The sequence below is a fragment of the Dendropsophus ebraccatus genome, chromosome 3 (genome assembly GCF_027789765.1).
Source record: "Dendropsophus ebraccatus isolate aDenEbr1 chromosome 3, aDenEbr1.pat, whole genome shotgun sequence".
In the NCBI taxonomy this organism is placed as follows: Eukaryota; Metazoa; Chordata; class Amphibia; order Anura; family Hylidae; genus Dendropsophus; species Dendropsophus ebraccatus.
This window is the reverse complement of record NC_091456.1, coordinates 64546326-64562971: the sequence shown is the minus strand read 5'-3', so window position 1 is coordinate 64562971 and position 16646 is coordinate 64546326. Positions and strand designations below refer to the sequence as shown.

General features: G+C 42.6%; 1 protein-coding gene across 1 annotated transcript in view; it reads right to left on the bottom strand.

Moving 5' to 3' along the window:
* The window catches only part of JAK2 (Janus kinase 2), a 173149-nt gene that overhangs the window by 103312 nt on the left and 53191 nt on the right, over positions 1-16646 (bottom strand). The gene's annotated exons all lie outside the window — the stretch shown is intronic.

Sequence of the window (16646 nt, the reverse complement as noted above, 5' to 3'; positions counted from 1 at the left end):
GCTGTTTTTTGGACAGGGCTGAAACCATACCCACATTTCTTAAAGGAGAAGTCCGGCCAAAATTAATTTTTGATATGTTGTTACTTATGAAAAGTTATACAAATTTCTAATGTACATTAATTAAGGGAAATGCACATATAGGGCTATTTCCCTTAATTTAGTAGATCAGGAAGTGTTAGAATTCTCTCAGATCCAGTGACGTCAAGTCGAAAGGTGTAATTCCTATGGAGTGTCCAGCAGGGGGCGCTCTCTATATAGAAGTCTATGGGACTTTATTGTTTCTATGGATTTCTATGTAATGTAATGTAATGTAGTGTAGTGTACAGTGCTTTATTGAATAAATACATCTATGGAATACTGCATTGCATAAATGTATTCATTCAATACATTAGGATATCACAGTAAGCCCGCCGATCCGCCGCATATACACTGAACTACAGCTCCCATCATCTGCTTATAGTATGAACAGGTGATGGGAGCTGTAGCTGGGTTATGGATATGACTTGCCTGCCGCCGCTGATGCCACTGCTTATGCCGCCGGGCGCAGAGGGGAGCCGCTCAGTACACAGGAGCGATCCCCCTCCTCCTCCTTCTTCCGGGAACTTTCCCCCTATAGCACTGCTGACTGGCCGCAGCTCTCATTTACCGGCTCCCGATGCTTCCTGGTGTCCGCACTGAAGCATCGGGAGCCGGTATATGAGAGCGGAGAGCGGCGGCCAGGCAGGGAGTCAGCAGTGGTATAGGGGAGAAGGTTCTCGGAAGGAGGAGGAGGAGGGAGCGCTCCTGTGTACTGAGCGGCTCCCCCCTGCGCCCGGCGGCATAAGCAGTGGCATCAGCGGCGGCAGGCAAGTGATATCCATAACCCAGCTACAGCTCCCATCACCCTGTAACTATACTATAAGCAGATGATGGGAGCTGTAATTCAGTGTATATGCGGCGGATCGGCAGGAGTGCGGCGGGAATGCGGCGGGCTTACTGTGATATCCTAATGTATGGAAAGAATACATTTACGCAATACTTTGGGGAACATTTACGCAATACTTTGGGGAACAGGGACACTTGCTCCCCAAAGTATTCCATAGATGTATTCATCCAATAAAGCATACTGTACACTACACTACATTACTTAGAAATCCATAGAAACAATAAAGTCCTATAGACTTCTATATAGAGAGCGCCCCCTGCTGGACACTCTATAGGAATTACACCTTTCGTCATGACGTCACTGGATCTGAGAGAATTCTAACACTTCCTGATCTACTAAATTAAGAGAAATAGCCCTATATGTGCATTTCTCATAATTAATGTACATTAGAAATTTGTATAACTTTTCATAAGTAACAACATATCAAAAATTAATTTTGGCCGGACTTCTTTAACCATTGGTCACATGATGCTGTTAACTCTGGCAACATCGTGTAGCTATTGGGGAGAAAATAGGTGTGTGGTTTCAAATACATTTAAAAGTGTGTGTGGAGACACAGGGGGAGATTTATCAAGCTGGTTAAAAGTAGAACAGTCTTAGTTGCCCCTAGCAACCAATCAGATTCCACCTTTCAATTTTGAAATAGCCTGTGAGGATTGAAAAGTGGAATCTGATTGGCGGCTAGGGGCAACTAAGACTCTGTGCAGGATTTGTGGCAATTTTTCAGACCATAAAGGTTAGATTTGTCTAACCTGCTTATAGTTCCCCTTTAGTCTACCTGAAACCACAACTGTCTGGTTTGTACCAATGGCAACTATTCACAGTTCAGCTTTCATATCTTAAAGAGGTTCTCCAGAACAGCCCACTCCCCCACCGCAGCTGGTTCCTGACCAGCTGGTCTTCGGCCTGGTTCTTCTTTCCACTACTTTCCCTGAGGTGCTGTGTGGACAGGAATTTCCAGCTCAGCACAGGCCCCACAGAGGATCTCAGTGCTGTCTATGCTCGACAGGCATTTTCCGGGAACATTCTGCAAGACTCACTGTTTGGGGGGTACTCTGACCAATCACCATCACAAACTGGATCTTATCAGAATTGCTCACATTCTTACGTTTGTACATTTTTTCACCTATGAAGAGATCATTTGACCCCCCCCCCCCCAAACCGCTTGTACCTTCGGATAGCTGCTTTTAATCCAAAATCTGTCCTGGAGTCCGTTCGGCAGGTGATTCAGTTATTGTTCTAAAAAACTACTTTTAACCTTAAAGCCCTGTGCCCAACGGCCGAGGCTTAGATTGTGTATGCATTAGGCTGGCACAACCTCTCTGCCCCTCCTCATCATTAGGAATGCTCCTGGCAGATTGTCTCCTATTCATCAGCTGTATGAATACTGAACATGGGCTGGATCGCTCAGCCCATGTTCAGGCAGGAGAAAATGTTTCAGTGGCATTCCTAATGATGAATAGAGTGGGGAGGAGGGACAGAGGGGAAGTGCAAAGTTAGGGCACAGGGCTGCAAGTTTAAAAGTAGTTTTTTAGGACAATAACTGCATCACCTGCCGAAAGGACCCCAGGACACATCTTGGATTAAAATCAGCTATCCGAAGATACAAGTTGTTTGGGAGGGACAGTGTGTGGGTACAGAGTCGCTTTAAAAGCTGTTGTCTTACTATCTAACATATTCCACCCTTTTACAGATGCCATTGCCACAAAGTAATAAATGTTACTAACTTCACCTGTCAGTTGTTTTATGTCATGGTTGTGTTCCCTCATTTTCACAAGGGTGGAGAAGGCAGGGCAATGAATGTGCATCTAAAATCTGATTTAGTCAACTCATTCTTATTAGGCAGATGCATCACTACAAACCGGTTTGGTGTTGAAACCTACACTCAGCACCCTTACTAACAGAAACAGAGTTACACGACTAAACATTATCATAAGTAGGAAATCAGATTGTTGCACAAGTAGCTCTTCCTGTCTTGACTTGCTTTTTTTTTTTTTTACAGAAGAGATAGCAACACGTACTATAGATACTAGACCTAAGAATATATGTTATGTATGTTTTCTGTTTCATAAAGGACGATTTCAAATGTTGCATTTCATTCTTTGGTTATATTAACACAACGTATGGACAACAGCAGTTGTTTGGCACTTAAAACCAATGATCATTGTTGCATTAAAAATTGCACTGATATCGGGGCACAACGGCCGGAAATAATTGACATGTCAAATATTTCAAAGGCCACATCAAGCAACGGCCGTCATTCAGTACACTGTGTAAACAACGGCTGTTTTTTGCATTGACTTCAATGCAACGCATTTTACTATTAAAAAAAAATGGCTGTTTTAATTGAAAACTATGGAAGTATAACTACAGTTTAATCATTTATACAGGGGGGGGGGGGGAGTGAGGGGGATATATATATGAGGGCTGGTGCGGTTTATGTGCCCTTTTCACCCTAAGTCGAGCCCTGCTAACGCCAGTTGTACAATGACAAGCAAAGAGGCTTTGGTATACTGTTTTTGAAGGGGTTTTCTGGGGTTAAATAACTGATGGCCTGTCCTCAAGATAGGTCATCAATAGCTGATTGGCAAGATGCTGATACCCAGCAGAGGCAAAACTCCCCGAATCCTTCCTCCCAAGCTCCTGACACATTTCTCTGCTGATCTTGCTCTCTAAGGAGGAGCTCCAACCTCAAACTCCCCTGATGCATTTTCCCCTTTCCAGACCTGTACTACCCATTCACCAGCACAATTATTCTTACCACTCTCGCCTCACTCTCACTGTATCCATGCATTCCAGGACTTCCCAGGGCTGCATCCAACTTCTCTAGCAGGAGTAAAATGCCCAGTGTTTCAGCACCTACCGTCAAACACCTGGGACTACCTCAATGACCACCCAGTGACTTCTCTCCCAAACCTTGGGAGCCCCCGCACTAAGCCAATTCAATGAGGAGGCCCCATCATTTACACACGAAGGACTGCCCACCAGAAACTGTTGCAGTTGTTTTCTCTTGAGCATCTACCTGCACCAATTGGTCCCCTATATAACCCAGGTCCCCTACCTTTGCTCCTCGAAAGCCATTTGTCTAACAAACACCACTTATCTTCTGGGGACCCCTTTATTATTACTGTTTCTAACAATATCTGTTCCCATATATCCAAATTATTACTTTAGCCTGGTTATTTTGTACTCAGGAGCCTTGTGACCCCGATATGACGGGTTGTGAATAGGTCTACGACCTGGTGCATGAGGACGTTCCCTTACTTCTCTTTTGTTCATTGCCTAGCACTATTCTGCCATCTTGTTATCTACTGCTGACTATGTGACTCTCCATCAGGGAAGAACTTCCGGCACTGACTAGCATACAGCCGGTATCTGTAAATTATTTTTAGCATATCACGTGACATTTGGCTTGTAGATCACACGGGGGACACACCAAGATGACATAGATGTTAATCACCAGCATTGCTAGATACCGCTGCCGCCATATTAACACGCCATTTGATCCACGTATTTGCCATTAATTATTGATAATTTAAGCCATAAATACAGTGTTCTAAAGAATACCAATTGACTCCTAAAAAGCTCCCCTAAGGAGCAACACACGTGGGGTATTCCAGTCACACTGGGGTCTTATATGACTACTTTTCCTTACAGGTCTTCTTCAGTATACATGTGTATGGACACAATGGGGGGGATTTATCAAACTGGTGTAAAGTAGAATTGTCTTAGTTGCCCCTAGCAGCCAATCAGATTCCACCTTTCATTTTCCAAAGAATCTGTAAAGAATGAAAAGTGGAATGTGATTGGTTGCTAGGGGCAACTAACACAATTCTACTTTACACCAGTTTGATAAATCTCCCCCAATGGTTACGGAGAGCCTGTATATAGGAAGAAGGTATTTTTTATCCAGTGAGTGAGGTAGATGCCTGTTATACAGGATACTACCATGTGTTTCTGCTTGAGCAGTTTTTAAGTGTTTTTATTTCTTTGTATGGTTTGTCGGTTCACTTTATCACTTTGCTGTAACAATAAAAATGAGTTTTTATTAAGATGATTTTGGTGTGCAGCTTCCTGTGACACACAGCTTGCTTCTTTATTTGTATATTGTTCAGCTGAAAGTAATTGAGGTGTTCGGGAACATAAAGATTACAGGAGCGGGGATTCCTATTAAAATGACAGGAATCCCTGCTCTAAATGGGTGTTCCCCACAGTGGAGGCAGAGAGATAGGCAGGAGCAGTCCACTGTTGGGGCTTGACACGCCACCCTTGCTTCCTCCCGCTGTGAACAGCTACTTCCAGGCTGCCAGCACCAGCAGCCTTCTCTGCAGTCGCCGGACAGTGCTTTCCCCGAGGCTCGCTGCCACGGTAAACAGCTCCTCCAGCCAGTCCCAGCTGCTGGCACCCATCCCTAGGCTGCCAGCGCCCTTGCTTCAGCGTCGGCGCTGCCTTCCCCACAGGGAATCCCTGCTTCTTTAGAGCTATTCTTTACACTCTGCACCTGACCCATGAAGTGTGAAAATCAATTTAAAAAATTTACTTTGTTCCCTACGGGAACACAAAGCTCAGTTCCGGGACTACACGGTTCTGGAACAGCCTTCCAGAACAGATTGTGTTTGAGAACAGAGGTATTATTATACAGCAAAAAGAAAAATTGGTCCTTCAAGCCCAAAATAAGGGGGTCCTTAGAGATTAATGGTCCATTTACAATTCTGCATGCTTCAGAGTACATCACACAGAAATCCTAATAGTTCAATAAGGACACATTGTTTAGGGGTTGAAGCATACAAACAGTACCGGAATAAACAACTATATAAAGTAAATTACTCATATCCGTATTCTGAGACTATACAATTCTTTACAATACAGCACTAGGACTGGCTTCACACTGCGTTTTTGCAATCCATTTTTGCAATCTGTTTTATGCAAAAAACCGATGAAAAAAGGGATGCATTTGTGTGCATACGTTTTGATCCATTTTTCCATTATAAAAAAAACATCAAAATGAAACGCTTTTTTTAGCATACACAAAATGTGGTTGACCACGTTTCTGTGTTAAAAAAAAAAAAAAAAAATTTTTAAAGATGCGTTTTGATTAGGGATGGTCCGAACAGAGTTCGGTTCGGGTTCGTATGAACCCGAACCCTCGGTAATGATTCCCGCTGTCTGCCCGCTCCGGGAGGACCGCCTGGAAAACTGGGATACAGCCACAGCCATAGGCTGTATCCCAGTTTTCCAGGCGTTACTCCCGCTGTATCCGCCCGCTCCACGGAGCGGGCAGACAGCGGGAATCTGCTGCCGAGCGTTCGGGTTTGTACGAACCCGAACCTCGGCAGGTTCGGACCATCCCTAGTTTTGATCCTTTTATTATAATGGAAGTCGATGGAAAACCGATCAAAACAGAAACGCACAAATGCATTCCTTTTTTAACCCGCTTTTTGCATAAAACAGATTGTAAAAATGGATTACAAAAATGCAGCGTGAACCCAGCCTAATAAGAAAAGACTGAAAAACTGTCTCAAATGGTCTTTGTTGCCCACAGCAACCAATTCCAGCAGTTATAATTTTAATTTCCGTGCCGAGATTGGATACTATGGGTAACAACAGTAGTAGTTTGTCTTTCTGACAGTTTTAATAAATGAGGCCCCAGAGGCAGGGGAAAAAAAAAAAAAGTCAAAACTTTGAAGACAGTTAGCAATGGTGGTCTAGATTTCCCTGCAGCCATAGCTTTAGGTAATTGAAAGTTATAAACATGTTGCTTGCCTTGCTATGAAAAAGGAGGTAAAGATCATACACAAAAATGTGGAATAAATGCCCTAAACATTAAGAATAAGGGTCCTTTTACATGGCCTGATATGGGACTGTACAAGGACTTGCAGTCCCTTTAGAAGGCACGATAAATCGCGCGCCCTTTTAAATATAGTACTATTGCTTGCACATTCCGTGTATATAAAGGGAGGAGATGTGCGGGCAATAGCAATACATTTTACTGCCCACACAAAAGATGCGATCAGCCGTTGAGCTGGTGTTTTCCCACTCCTCAGCTCATCGCTGACATTTTTGCAATTATTGCTAGCTAAGGGTATTGCTAGCAGCGCTCCTTGCCAATAATCAGCCTGTGTGAAAATGTGCTGTTTTTAGTAAAGAAGCTTACATGCCTGTACCATTTCTTTTCCCCATGGATTTATTTACTTCTTAGTTTCCTCACTGAACTGTGACCCTGCTATTAGCATGCAACAGTGCACACACACTTTCCCACAATCCCCCTTGCAGCATGTGAAGTGAAAACCAACTGACAGTACTAATGGGACAGGTCATGTGGCTGCAAGTGAACTGTGCATGAGTGACCCAATATAGTGGATGCCTGGTGGGCCGCAACCAAGGGCCACAGGTCATCAAAAAAACAATACTTTTATAAAAATGCTTGCACACTTGAAATGTTTCCGTTAACATAAGACCTAGTTTTCTTTGTGACACCACCCCTTTAACCCCTTGCTGTAAAATGATGTTTTAGGAACGTCATGTAAAGCAGGGAGTTCCTGCAACATGACGTGCATGTTGTCCCTAACTCCCCCCACACACACACACTGTCCCTAGCGGCGATTGGAGAGCAGGAGGAGGCTGTGTCACACACAGCTGCCCCTGCCCGGAGGGGAACCGTGCTCCCCCGGGCAGTTAACCCCATAGGCGCCACTGTCCGTGGGACCGCAGCGTCTATGGGGAATCTGGAGCAATATCTGCTCCCTCCGACCTCCCCCTTCACCCCCTCGAAGCCACATGAGTGATCGCAAGACTCGGGGGAGTTACCATAGCACCGTAGATGCTGCCAATGCATCTAGGCTGCTATGGATTACAGGCACTGAGGCAGGAACCTGATTGTTTGAATGAGCTGTTAGTGTTCTGACAGCTCATTCACTCTATAATACATTACAGCACACATATGCTGTAATGTATTATAGATGGACCAGCAAAAGTTACAGTTCAAGCACAACACACAAATACATAAATAAAGTTAAATAAATACACATTCCCTATCCCCTTTATAAATGATCCCCTCCTAATAAAATACACATATTTGGTATCGACGCATCCACAATGACCTCGGCTATTAACCCTTTACATTAATTATCCCGCCCGATTAACGCCGTAAAAAAATAAAAGACTAACCCCCTAAAAAAATATAGATAAAAGCATCGTCACATTTACCCAAAAGGTGTACCCCTAAATACATCATTTTATGCTACAAAAAAAAAAAGCCCTCACAACTCCATTGGCGAAAAAAGACACAAATAGTATTTATAGTATAAATGCCATAAACTATAACAGAAGCTATATAAAATGGATATCACTGTAATCGTACCGACCTAACGAAAAACGATAACATGTAATATGTAACGTATAGTAAACCGTACAAAAAAATGATTAAAAACAATTGCTAAATTGTAGCAATGGTACCGATGGAAACGTCAACTTGTCATACACAAATATTTTGACACTGCAAGGTCTCTGTGAGAGGGTACAATGGCTAAAAAAAAAATAAAAAAATAAAAAAAAAGGCCCCAAAATTCACCAGGTCTCTGTCATGTCTGAGGTCTGTGGTTAAGTCAGGTGATGCACTGCGACCACATATGGGGGATTTCTAGAAATAAATATTGAGTTCCATTTCTAGAAATAAATATTGAGTTCCATTTCTCAGTTAGCATTTTCTGTTTTAGAGAAAAAAATTGATTAAAATGGAATATCTGCTAAAAAAGTGAAAATTTTAAATTTCCTCCAACCTTCTTAAATTTCTACGAAACACCTAAAGGGTTAATAAACTTATAACATGTTATTTAGAATACTTTGGGTGCAGTTTTTACAGTGGAGAGATTTACAAGGGTAACTAACATACAGGTACTACAAATCCACTTCAGAACTGAGCTGGTCCCTAATAAAATCAGAATTTGAAAAAAATCGCTGCAAAATTTCGAAGCCCTCTTAACATCCTAAAGGACGTTTACCAAATGACGTCACCATAAAGTGGACATGTTGTAGATTTTTTGACCGCTATTGTTGCACAAAACTTCTTTGAACCCGATTCTAATTACACGGTCTGGAAGATTTCATGTTTGGAATTGCCTCTTGTTTATTTTTTTTTGTATATTTAATGTCGTTAATAAAGATATTTAATTTTTATACGGGTGTTGATCTAAATTCTGTGGAAATGTTGTAGATGTTGCAGTAATAATTTAATTTTTTAAACAACGAGACTATGCTATTCACAGATTTTAAACATTGAAATATTGATAAAAGACGTTGCAATAACATCTTCAAGATAACTGTGAACTAGTGAGCGCATTTGCAGCTTTTCTATGAACTATTTTTAACATTTTCAGTTACCATTTGGGCCCTATGGTATATACATCCATATATACTCTATTATGTTGTATGTATTTTAATTATTTGTGTTTTATTTAATTATATCCATTTAGTTACGTACCTTAGAGGATTGGTCATATTTATTTATTTATACTTTTCTTATACTCCTCTACCCTGGGTACTGGGTTGAACATTGACCTCAGGTACTGTATTAGTATAGTGAGCTCCACTACCTTTGCTCTTTTTTCTTTTAGATGCAGTAATAATTAGTTTATGTGGCATGACTATCTTTCTTAGGAAAAGAGAATTTGAATATAAAGAAACATAAATTTAAATGTATGAAACAAAATATACCACAAACATAAAGAGGAATATGTAACAAAAAAAAACTGTCTCAGAATAACCGCAATAATTAAAAGCTTCGCAGAGTTTTCACTACATAAAGAGAGACAGGTAAGATTTGCAAAAAAAAAAGGCCCTGGGCATTAAAGGGAACCTGTCACCCCCCGTGTCGGGGTGACAGGCTCCCGACCCCCCGTTAGAGCCCCCTATACTCACCTAATCCCGTCGTGTCCCGCTTCTGGAGGTGGTCGGGTGATGAAGATCTCAGCCGCTGCAGCCCGGCGCGCGCTCCTCAGATGAGTCCAACACCCATAGAGAATGACAGGAGAGTCCAGCGCTCCGTCATTCTCTATGGGTATTGGACTCATCTCTCAGCGCGCGCGCCGGGCTGCAGCGGCTGAGATCTTCATCACCCGACCACCTCCAGAAGCGGGACCCGTTGGGATTAGGTGAGTATAGGGGGCTCTAACGGGGGGTCGGGAGCCTGTCACCCCGGCACGGGGGGTGACAGGTTCCCTTTAAGGCCAAAACAGGCTGCCAAGGGGTTAAGGAACAAAGCATACAAACACGGCACCAGCCCTGATGAAGATTTAAAAAGACTCTGTACCCACAGTCTGACCCCCCAAACCGCTTGTACCTTCAGATAGCTGCTTTTAATCCAAGATCTGTCCTGGGGTCCGTTCGGAAGGGGATGCAGTTATTGTCCTAAAAACCCCTTTTAATCCAGCACCTCTCCGTCCTTCCTCCCCACCCTCCTCATCATTAGGAATGCTCCAGGCAGATTGCTTCCTATTCCCCACCTGTGTGTATAATGAACATGGGCTGGATCGTTAATACACCTGTGCAAAGCTCAAACAGCAGTAAATGTTCCTGGATCATTCCTAATGATGAGGAGGGTGGGGAGGAACGACGGAGAGGTGGTGCCAGCCTAATGCATATACAAATGTAAGCCCCGGCCGTTGGACACAGCACTGCCGGATCAAAAGTTGTTTTTATGACAATAACTACATACCCTGCCGAACGGACCCCAGGACAGATCTTGGATTAAAAGCAGCTATCCAAAGGTACAAGTGGTTTGGGGGGGACAGATTGTGGGTACAGAGTCGCTTTAAACTACATTGCAGCTCTAAGCAGTCACTGACCAACCCCCAGACAGGCGACAGCTAGACTTCAAATGGAGCTTAAACCAGACTGTCAGTCTCGTATTTTCGTGATTTACTTTGGAACAGTTTAAGTTCCCAGCCATTCAACAACTGAATACAAAGTGCACCGCATTATGGTTGCCATGGAAACACAGCGCTGTCAGCGGGGAAGACTGCATCCAGCGAGACCAGCAACCTAACAATGTGCACCAACAAGAACACAGCAGCTAAATAACTAAATGACAGATACCTTTACTGTCAGCTATTAACTTCTTAACAATTGCAGATGCACCTTTCTACATTGGTTATTAAGGGTTCTTTTTCTTGTCTGCATCCTTTTTACAGCTGGTCTAGAATAAGGTGGCGTATGTCCTAGTGTAGGGATTGTGCGAGAAAGCTCTATTCCTGGTAGATTAACCATTTACATGCCATGGTCAGATTTTAACCTAAACAAGTAGGGCAACGCAGTAGGGCATTGGGCAGCACAGTGAATACCCAAAAGCTTCCGGATGGCATGATCTCCGATGCCACCTCCAATTCGAGGTGCATATGTGAGAATACAGCCTTAGGATACATTCACACTGGATGTATCTGCAGCGAATTTCACGCTGCGAGTTTGCAGCGAAATCCACTGCAGATACCTCTCCTGTCACTTCCAAAGTGATTACATACTCGCAGAAGGATGACAATGCATGTAAGTCCCGGCCCCATTAACCTCCTGCCGCCAGGATGATACATTACCTGTTCCACAATCCGACCGCATCTGAGGCTCCCAGTACCCTAAGGCTTTGTGCAGCCAATCAGTGCACGGCCCCGCCGCAGTCACTGACTCGCTGTGCGGGACCTCTGTGGGCCTCAAATGCTGCCGGATCATGGATCGTCCAGTGCGAATCTATCCGTATAGTATAGATTAAGAAAAAGGTACACAAGCAAAGGCATAAATTGCTAAATACATATACCGTTTACCCGAAAATAAGACCTCCTCCGAAAATAAGGCATTGTAAAGGATTTACAGTATAGCTTAAAATAAGGCATTTCCCTGAAAATAAGGCATCCCCCGAACGTAAGACCCCCAGCAGAGTTATGTCTGGTTATGCTGGTTTGTGATGACAACTACTGTACAGTATATAATAAATGTTAATTTTTTTAGTTCAACAATAATTTTGAATTCTTTATGGAAAAAAGGGTTTCGGAATGCGAATCAGTGAGCCCATAGAATGGTGTCTATGGAGCTGGCGGAAAGGCGCGCTGCCCTAAGACATAGTGCATCTGTGGGAGCAAAAATTAATGTAAGACACTGTCTTATTTTCAGGGAAACACGGTATATTATATCTCAATAGCCTTGTCTTTATAGCAATTTAGCTTATTTTGAAGCTGAAGATCTTTCAAAACACATTTGGCACACGCACCATTCATGGGCTGATGTTTTCAGGATTTGTATTTGGGCTGCAGACGAATCTCAAGTGAAACCTGACCATGAGAACAGACTAATTCCATCATTACTGGCCTTTCTCTAAGAAGCACTTTTACTTTCAAGCTGAAACCAATAACAAAAGTACACAATTATGAGAAATGAAATTGAAGTTTGGACTAACTGAAGTGAAACAAAAGCACAACATATTTTATTTCTAAAAAGGGAAGCAAACCATTTTTCTAAATGAGATAAAAATGTAGATTGGCCTTTTCAAAATTACCAGCATATTTCCAGGGACAAGGCAGAAAAAAAGTTATAACAAATAAAATTATTTTCTGGAGCAATAATGAATCTGCTCATATTAGGGTCAACAGCTTTGCTGGAAATTGGTATTGCTATTCAAATGGATCCCACTAAACCCATTGACTGGTATTTGGGGTCTGTAAGGACTTGTGACACTTCTTAAAGGAGAAGTCGAAAGGCGAAAATTTGGTATTGTATCGCCCTCCCAAAGTTATATGCAATATGCACAATATGCTTACCGGTCCCCGAGCCCACAATGCGCTGCATCACGGAGCTCCTGGACTCCGCTGGCTGTCATATTCTCCCCGGTTCCTGGTATGTCACGACCCAAAATCCAAATAACAGGCTGGTGGTATTTAGCCCGCTCAGCCAATCAGTGACTGCAGCAGTGTCTCGTCCCAGTCACTGACTGGCTGAGTGAGGCATCCGTCAGCCGGGTTATGACGTAGCTGGCAGGGTCTAGAAGCAGGATACGGCTCTGTGCAGGCCGGGGACAGTTGACTATAACTTGTTTTTATTTTCCCCTCATTTTTTACTTCCCAACTGGAGCTCTACTTTAAGGGAGGCCCAGCATTAACAATATCTAAGGGCCCTATTACACTGAGTGATAATCGGGTGAATCAGGAGATTCAGCAGATTATCGCTCTGTGTAACAGACACAATGATAAGCAAATGACAATCATTATCGGCGGATCGTGTCTTTTGGTTCTCGGCCGCTGGGTAAGCATTGTGATGTATGGTCGAAGGTTGATGACTGTGTACAAAAAAAATAAACTGTATACATTACCTCTCCACGGCCCCAGGTGTCCTTCCGCCCTCTGCTTGCCGGAGCAGCCAGAGTAGCTTCAGAGCCGATCTCTGAACTGACAGGCCGCTCAGCCAATCACTGGCCGTGGCGGTCCCGGCCAGTGATTGGCTGAGCGGCCTGTCAGTTAAGTGACCCGCTATGAAGCTACAACGGAAGCTAAGGGAAGCGAGCAGAGGGCAGAAGGACACCAGGGGCTGTGGAGAGGTAAATACAGTTTAAGGGCAAGGGCTACACAGACATTGCTAACCATGGACGTGCTCTTGTCAAACAATCAAGAAGTTTTACAGGCTCAGTAAGTGAGCGCCAATCTAACAGGAAGGAATAGGGCCATCTAATACAGCCCTGCGTCTGGACCAGGGTTTCTGAAGCTGTAGTTGCCAGCATAGCCCCAGGTGTCAGCCCCTGCATTTGCCAGCATAGCCCCAGGTGTCAGAAAAGGGCCTGTGTCGCCCCTTACTGCTGCTAGTCAATTAAAACATTTTTAAAAATTTTCTTTAATAAAATTATATTACAAAGTTATTAAAGAAATGTAAAAATAAATAAATTTCTTTCTCCGGAATACTCTTTTAAGATAACACACAGCACAAAATAGTACATTTGTGATAGTTTGAGTTGTTTTTTAATTGGTAGATGAGGTTGCTTCCATATCCTAATTTTACTTTTTAATGTTTGCTAATTGTTCTACAAGGGCAGATATATGTGCAGAGACAGACATTTTCTACTTCAAGCCCCCTTTTACTGCATTGAAATAGTGGCTGCCCCACTGAGGAGAAAAATAAGGCCTTATTCCCACATTCCGTGCACGGCTGTGTGGCTCTGTCAGTACAGTAGTGCAAAGATTTATGCTGTTTCAGAGCTCCTGGCATCATGTATCATTATGATGCCGGGAGCTCTGAAACAGCATAAATCTTTGAGTTTGAGTAATCCGTTCCATTTCACCCTATTATGTATATGGACTGGGCATGCAGCATGGGAATAAAGCCTAAATCGGGATTTCATGTGGCAGGCTAAAACAACTTACGCGTGACCTGCACACACCTGTTTTTAAGGGGAAAAATAATAAAATATAACCTAATGTTGAACAAAGCCAACAGAGGATTTTTAAAATAGCAATTTAGGATAGAAAATGTGTAGTTTATGCATTTTAGGTTAAACAAGAATTTGGCTTCCGCACACAGTTTTCAAGGCTGCATACCAAGCCCAGAGCCTTTGTCAGTGTACTCTGGATCATGTAGCATGCACCAGTGCCAGTTGATCTTTGCCTTGATCTCTGCTGCTCAGAAGAAAGTTCAATTAAAGCACCGAAAGAAAATGTTTTAGGGTATAAACCCACACACCGTATACACAGCGTATTTACTGCTGCGATACGCAGCGAATACGCAGCAAAAACGCAACAAATACGCAACAAAAACGCAGCAGATTAGATCTAAATAACTGAACTCAGCATTAAATCTTCACCATCAAACTGCTGCGTATTTGCTGCGTATTTGTTGCGTATTTGCTGCGTATACGGTGTGTGGGTTTGTACCCTTAGGGTGCGTTCACATGTACACGATCTGCAGCGGATTTGATGGCGCAGATTTGAATCTGCAGCAGATTTGATGGCCTAGAATTGATTTGCTTTGAATCTGCAGCTTCAAATCTGCGCCATCAAATCTGCTACAGATCCTGTACATGTGAACGCACCCTAAAGGGGTTATCCAGCACTACAAAAACTTGGCCACTTTCTTCCAGAGATAACACCACTCGTCTCCAGTTTGGGACACCTGAACTGGAGACAAAAGTTGTGTTATCTGTGGAAGAAATGACCATAATTTTGTAGCACTAGATAACCCACAACATTTACGTTGGGGTGACAATGGGGGGGGGGGGGGGAGTGTGTCACAATGCGACCCCTCTCTCTACCAGGCACCCCCCTGCCTGCCATCAGTAGCTGGGTGCCACCAAAAGGATTAGCTTTCCCTGTGGTCGTGAGAAGCTGATTCGTTCTACAGGCAGCCTAGGTCCTCTTCTCTGCCTCCTGGGCTTCCTGTATTTAGCAATTGTTAGAGGCTGCCTTCAGAAGCCCCTAACAACTGAGTGGAGATTTTATGGGTCAATGCAGTACATATGTGCTGCATTGATCCATATGAGCAATCATGGTGTTACTTATAGTAGTCCCCTAGGGAGTTACAAAAGAGTGCTAAAAAATAAAAAAGGTTTATATTAGTGATGCACCAAAATATAAGTATTACTATTAATACTCAGGGCAAGAAAAAGGGTTCAGTATCAGGATTCCCTGGTATTCGCTGCTCGCTTTCTCACACAAACACACACACACACACACACTCAGTGACATGTCAAGTTTTTTTTATGATGACTATCATTGTAATAGTATGGACCTATTTGAATCATTGTAATAGTCAGACGTATTATGTTTTTGGTTTTTTTTTGCATTATTAATTATCAAAATGGTTTTGAGTATCGAAATAAAAAAGTTGGTATTGGTATCTCTGCAACTCTGTACCCCCCTAAACAGCTTGTACTGTCGGACAGCTGTTTTTAATGTGCAGGTGATGAATAGAAGAAATCCTGCCTGAGGCATTCCTCAAGGTGAAGAGGGTGGAGAGGAGGGACGGAGGGGCGGTGCAAGCCTAGGGCATAGACACTCAAGGACACACCAATTTGACACAGGGCTGCAAGTTTAAAAGTTTTTAGGACAATAACTGCATCACCTGCCGACAAATCTTGGATTAAAAGCAGATAGCCAAAGGTATCAAAAGTTTAGGGAGAAAGATTGTGGGGTACAGAGTCGCTATAAAATTCTGATGTTGCGACATGACTATTATATATATCCATACCACTTTTTCCGATTTTTTTTAAATAAAAAAAATATTTAAAAATATTGCTATGTGCAGAGTAGCCCAAACTATTAAATTATAACAATGCTGATCTCTCACAGTAATCAGCTGAAGAGCAAAATTACTGATTTTTTTTGTCACATAACATCCCAGAAAAAGGGAATAAAAAGTTATCAAAATGTCACATTTACACAAGCAAGACACCCAAAAAAAAAAAAAAAAAAAAAAAAGTACAGATCATGATCAAATATCCCCATAGAACAAAAAATAAAAGCATTATAAGGATCATAATAGAGCAATTATAAATATATTTATCTTTGAAAAAAAGTTTTCATTTTTTTTAAAAGCAGTCATATAAAATAATAGTTATATAAACTGCATATCTTTGTAATCATACGGACTTGAGGAACACAGACAAAATGTCAGTTTGTTTATCAATTTCACTGTGCAAATAACTTTTTTCAGTTTGAGTCTGGGTTCACACACAGTATATTTCAGGCAGTATTTGGTCCTC